Source organism: Bison bison, unplaced genomic scaffold (genome assembly GCF_000754665.1).
Source record: "Bison bison bison isolate TAMUID 2011002044 unplaced genomic scaffold, Bison_UMD1.0 scf7180017864178, whole genome shotgun sequence".
Lineage (NCBI taxonomy): Eukaryota > Metazoa > Chordata > Mammalia > Artiodactyla > Bovidae > Bison > Bison bison.
Window position 1 is genome coordinate 1,808,955 of NW_011494750.1, and position 5,744 is coordinate 1,814,698.

A 5,744-nucleotide genomic window follows, 5' to 3' on the forward strand; every position below is an offset into this window, starting at 1 on the left:
TAAAGGGGCCGTGCGCAGCCGTGTTTCCCTTGGAGCCTGACTCTGCTTGGTCCTGTGGGGAGGTCACGGGGCGAGAAGCGAAAGATTGAGACTGTCCTGGAAGAAAGGTGTGTGAAGAGCTAGCCGTGCCTCCTGGGTGGTCAGCAGGTTTGCTTTACTTAATTGCAGGTATTTAAACTCCTGTCAGCCAGTCAGTTCAGTCGTTCAGTCTTGTCCGACTTTTTGCGACAACATGCCAGGCCTCCCTGTCCATCACCAATACCTGGAGCTTGTTCAAACTCAAATCCATCGGGTCGGTGATTCCATCCAACCATCTCATCCTCTGTCGTCCCTTCTCCTCCTGCCTTCAATCTGTCCCCAGCATCAGGGTCTTTAACAATGAATCAGTTCTTCGCATCAAGTGGACAAAGTATTGGAGATGCAGACAACACCTGGCAATTCTTTTTCCGAGTCATTTTATTCACAAATATTTATGTGCAGCAGAGTGAGTGCGGGAAACCAGAAAGGCAACTAACATACAGTGGAAGGAGAATGAATGGAGCCAGGACGATGGATCCTGGTCTTGGACCTGCTCTGAGTAAAGCACTTTTCTCAGTAAATCATGTGGAACTTAGTTTCCTTATCAGTGAACCGGGATAATGATGTTTCCCTGATAAATTTAGTGTGTTGAATTAATATAACTAATTGAGTGTCTAGAAACAGCCTTTGAACAGTAATGCATTCTTTAAAGACTTAATACTCTGGTTATTTGTAAAAATGAGAGACTTGGTTAATATGGTTCCTGAAATTCTTGTTTTGTCTCTACAGTCAGTGTTTCTATGAATAAGACCTGATCCTAAAGGAATTTGCAAACTACAGTTGTCAGAGGAATAAAACGTATAGAACTAGTCACTAAAATTCAAGCAATATGAGAACAATATAAAAGAAAAGCTGTAGATGTTTAGGGGAAGGGAGAAAATAGATGGAGAAAGATCTGTGAAGGGGATGTATTTTTAATCTGAGATTTAAACTGTATGTAGGCAAGAGGGTAAGAAATGGAGAAGGGATGAGTGAAAGTAATAAAACAATAGTTTTTGTTTTAATCTATCAAATTGGCAAAGATGAGAAAGTTTAACAACTTTTGGTTAGCTAAGAGTTAGAGAAATATACATTCATTTGCTCAAACTCATGTCCATTGATTAAAAAAAAAAAAAAAGAAATATACATTCAAAGTCACTTGTCAGTAAAAGTATAACTGGTACAAACTTTTAGGAGGCAAATTTAACAGTTATTAAAATGTAAAATGTATATAATCTCTGGCCAAATAATGCTACTGATGGGAATTTGTCATACAGATTTATGAATGTATGTAAAGAAAAATGTACAAATACATTCACTACACACTGATTTAGAAAACAAACACATCAACAAAAAAAAACGCCTAAAAATTACATGTTCATTTATAGGGAACTTATATAAATAATGGTATATCCATTCAACAGAATACTATGCAACTGTTAAAAAGAATATGGTTAATCTATATGCGCCAGTTAGAAAAATGCACAAATTTTATTTAATTGTAAAAAAGGCAAGTTGCAGAAAAGCATACATATGGACTGATTTGGGGGTTTCCCCAGTGGCTCAGTGGTAAAGAATCTGCCTGCAATGCAGAAGCCACAGGAGACACAGGTTCAATCCCTTGGTTGAAAAGATCCCCCGGAGAAGGGCATGGCAATGCAGTCCAGTATTCTTGCTTGGAGAATCCCATGGACAGAGGAGCCTGACAGGCTATAGTCCCTCGGGTTGCGAAATAGTCAGACGTGACTGAAGTGACTTGGCACATGGAATAATTTTATTATATATGGTTATAATTGTATGTGTATATGTGTGTCTGCCTGGAAATGATTAGAACAATACTGGAATTTCAAAAAAGGGGATTGGGACTCATCAGGGAGGGAAATGAATTTTTTACCACTGACATGTTAAAAAAATTTTTTTTAATAGAAGGAGAAGGGAGAATGTCTAGTAGTGGGAAAAGTATGGGCACAGAGACAAGAAAGTACATTTTATATTGGGGGTTGAACCTGTGGGCTGATTTTAGAAGTGGGTTCATATTAGGAAGTTAGTGGGACACAAGAGTAACTGAGAAAGGAACACTTTTTGGAGGGTCTTGAATATTAGGGTAAGGAATTTGTACTTTATTAAAGTAGGCAGTGAAGAGCTACTGAAGATTTCTGAGCAAGGGAGTGACAAAATCAGAATTGCACTTTGGAAAACTAACTAGCTTGATTGTCTAATTCTAAAATGGTTAGAGTTGAGAGCCCAGTTACGAGTCTGATATGAGCAATGGAAATGATGAGAAAAGATCCAAGAAAGGGGGAAAGTTTTGGCAACAGACTAAGTTAGGAATAAAGGTGAGGGTGGGACCCATTTAGAGAGATGAGTCAGTGTGGCCAGGATTGGAGCCTAGGGAATGGGAGGCAATGGTTGCCCAAATGGAAGTAGAAAGTCAGGAGAAGCCAGTCTCAAAGGTTAGACAAGATGTTTTGTTTCAGACCTGTTTACTTTTACATAGCAATGAGACATGCAAACAGAATCGCGTAAGTAGGCCTAGGGAGTCCAGGAGGAGAGTTGTGAGAAGAGACTGGACTCAAGTGATACAGATTTAAGAATCACCTCCATGGAGTGAAAAGATGAAATTGTGGATGAGACCACAGAGTGAGAGAGTGGCCAGAATGAAACGATGAGCGATGCGGACAGATCCACAGGCAGAGGGGGCGGGGAGGAGCCGATCTGAGCAAAATGTCACCCTAATCTTTGAGAAACAGGCTAGCAGTATAGAGAAATAGTCTTCTTCAATCATTGATCATTGACATGTTTACTTTATTTAAATATTATCAGAAATAAATTGAAGATTACATGTAAGGAGAGAGTGATGGTAACCTGGAATTTGGTGAATTAACAATGTGCAGAGTCTAGATCCCAGAGATTTAGACTTTAGAACAAGATGGCAAAATCCCTTTTTGTCTTACTTGGTTTAGGTGCAACCCCACTAGAAGGTGGGCATTAAATGTCTGATTTATTCATTCATTCAGCAAATATTTTTTGAGCACCTAGTATGTGCAGGGACTGTTCTAGGCATTTGAGATTATCCATAAATAAAATATATCCCCCCCCAAAAAAAACCCTCCTCTTATGGTGTTCACATTATAATGAGAAAACATAAACAATCAACACTTAAGAAATTGTGTAGTATGTTATTGACAATATGTGCAATGGGAAAATAGAATGAAACAAGGTAGAAGGAATTGGGAAGTGCAGTTGGAAAGACTATAATTTTATGAAGGGTGGTCAGAGTTTCATTGAGATCACATCTGAGCAAACGCTTGAAAAAGGCAAAGCAGTTCGCCATGAGTATATCTAGAGGAAGAAAGTGCTAGCCAGAGGGAACAGCTATGCAAAGACCCTAAGTTGGGTGCATACCTGGCAGGTTTGAGAAAGAGCAGAGTATTTGGCAACAGGAAGGTAGCAGCTGCGGTTCTACTGATAATAGAGAGAAGGGAATGGCAGATTCTGTAGAGCCTTGTAGAAACCTAATATAGTACTTTGCCCATAGTAGATGCTCAGTGTTTAGCAAGTCCAGAATTATCATCAAATGGCATTTATTTATGTATTTATTAGACTTATGTGCACCTACTTCATTCCTGGGATCTCTCAATAGTTCTACACATGGAAGTTAATAATGAAACCCTTGTGGACATTAGATATCTAAGTGAAGACTGTATTATTGCAACCGGAAGCAGGAAACAAATGCCAAACATGGTGGCTGCTGAGTAATTGTGCCGAGCATTTCTGGAAAGTCTGCAAGGGTTAGGACAGTGCTCATTCCATCACAATCACAAGCCATTTTGGTGGAAACATCCCTACCATGGGACATGGATCCATCCAGCCTAAAAGGAGCAGCTTCAGTGATTAACTTCAGCTCTCAGTCCAGGTACTCCCTGCATTATTCCCTGGAGACAGCAGTGGCGACATTAACACAGATCTTATATGGCTGTGGGTTTTAATGCCTTGACTGGCCTCCAAGACGGCAAAGCCTATCCCAGCTTGCACTTGGTTGCATTTAATAGGTGCTGGTTGAATGAAGGGATGAACAGCTTTTTTTTTCTCTTATAGTCCATTTCTCCTTAGGCCCTAAAATGCAGGCTGTCCAAGAACTTTGACCACAGAAGCATCAGCTCCACCAAAGAGGAAATATGCAGAAAGGAGAGATTATGGACTTCTCTAGCAGTCTGTCAGCAGGCTTTTAAGGGCTGAAGGAAAAACCACTGAGAAGGGCAGGATAAGTGAAAGTTCTTGGCTCTTTGTGTCTTGTAAAATGAAATAAGCAGATTGGATAGCCTTGGGGCTAACTTCAGCCTTGGGTTTAAATGCAGACCCTTAATTAGGCTGTCTGGATCTGTTTTAACATCACATCAGGGTGTCTAAAGTTGTGACGTGGAGCCTTGACAGGAAATAAAATTCTGTCCTCTATGCAGAGCTCTACTTAGCCTCTGTCACCTGGTTAATGGGAGAATGAGCTGGAGAGGAAAAAAGTGGGTGAGTGAGGGAATATTTCAAAACAAAGGCTGCCTGAAATATCCCCCAGCACATATCCTACTAGCTGGATCAGTTGAGTCATCTTCAAATATGAAGAAAAGATATGGACTGTTTCTTAGCCACAAAAAGGGTTCAACCACATTTCTTTTATCATTATATCCATTAGTAGAAATGACTAAAGGTACCCTTGAATGTCTGGAGAAGGCAATGGCACCCCACTCCAGTACTCTTGCCTGGAAAATCCCATGGATGGAGGAGCCTAGTAGGCTGCAGTCCAGGGGGTCGCTAAGAGTCAGACATGACTGAGTGACTTCACTTTCACTTTTCACTTTCATGCATTGGAGAGGAAATGGCAGCCCACTCCAGTGTTCTTGCCTGGAGAATCCCAGGGACGGGGGAGCCTGGTGTGCTGCCGTCTATGGGGTCGCACAGAGTTGGACACGACTGAAGTGACTTAGCAGCACCCTTGAATGTCAGTGCATTATGCTTAGAACCTCCTATACCCTCAGCTCTTGTAGATGCTCTTTCCTGGTTCCTAGGCACCACTGACTGTTTTCTTCTGGCCTAGGTTTGATGAAAGCTTCAGTTCATGCCTTGGAGACCTTTTATGGTTTACAGAGATCTGTTCATCTTATTCTGCTTTATTGACTCTGCCAAAGCCTTGACTGTGTGGATCACAATAAACTGTGGAAAATTCTGAAAGAGATGGGAATACCAGACCACCTGACCTGTCTCTTGAGAAACCTGTATGCAGCTCAGGAAGCAACAATTAAAACTGGACATGGAACAACAGACTGGTTCCAAATAGGAAAAGGAGTATGTCAAGGATGTATATCGTCACCGTGCTTACTTATATGCAGAGTACATCATGAGAAACGCTGGGCTGGAAGAAGCACAAGCTGGAATCCAGATTGCCGGGAGAAATGTCAATAACCTTAGATATGCAGATGACACCACCCTTATGGCAGAAAGTGAAGAACTAAAGAGCCTCTTGATGAAAGTGAAAGAGGAGAGTGAAAAAGTTGGCTTAAAGCTCAACATTCAGAAAACTAAGATCATGGTATCCTGTCCCATCACTTCATGGCAAATAGATGGGGAAACAGTGGAAACAGTGACAGACTTTATTTTGGGGGACTCCAAAATCACTGCAGATGGTGACTGCAGCC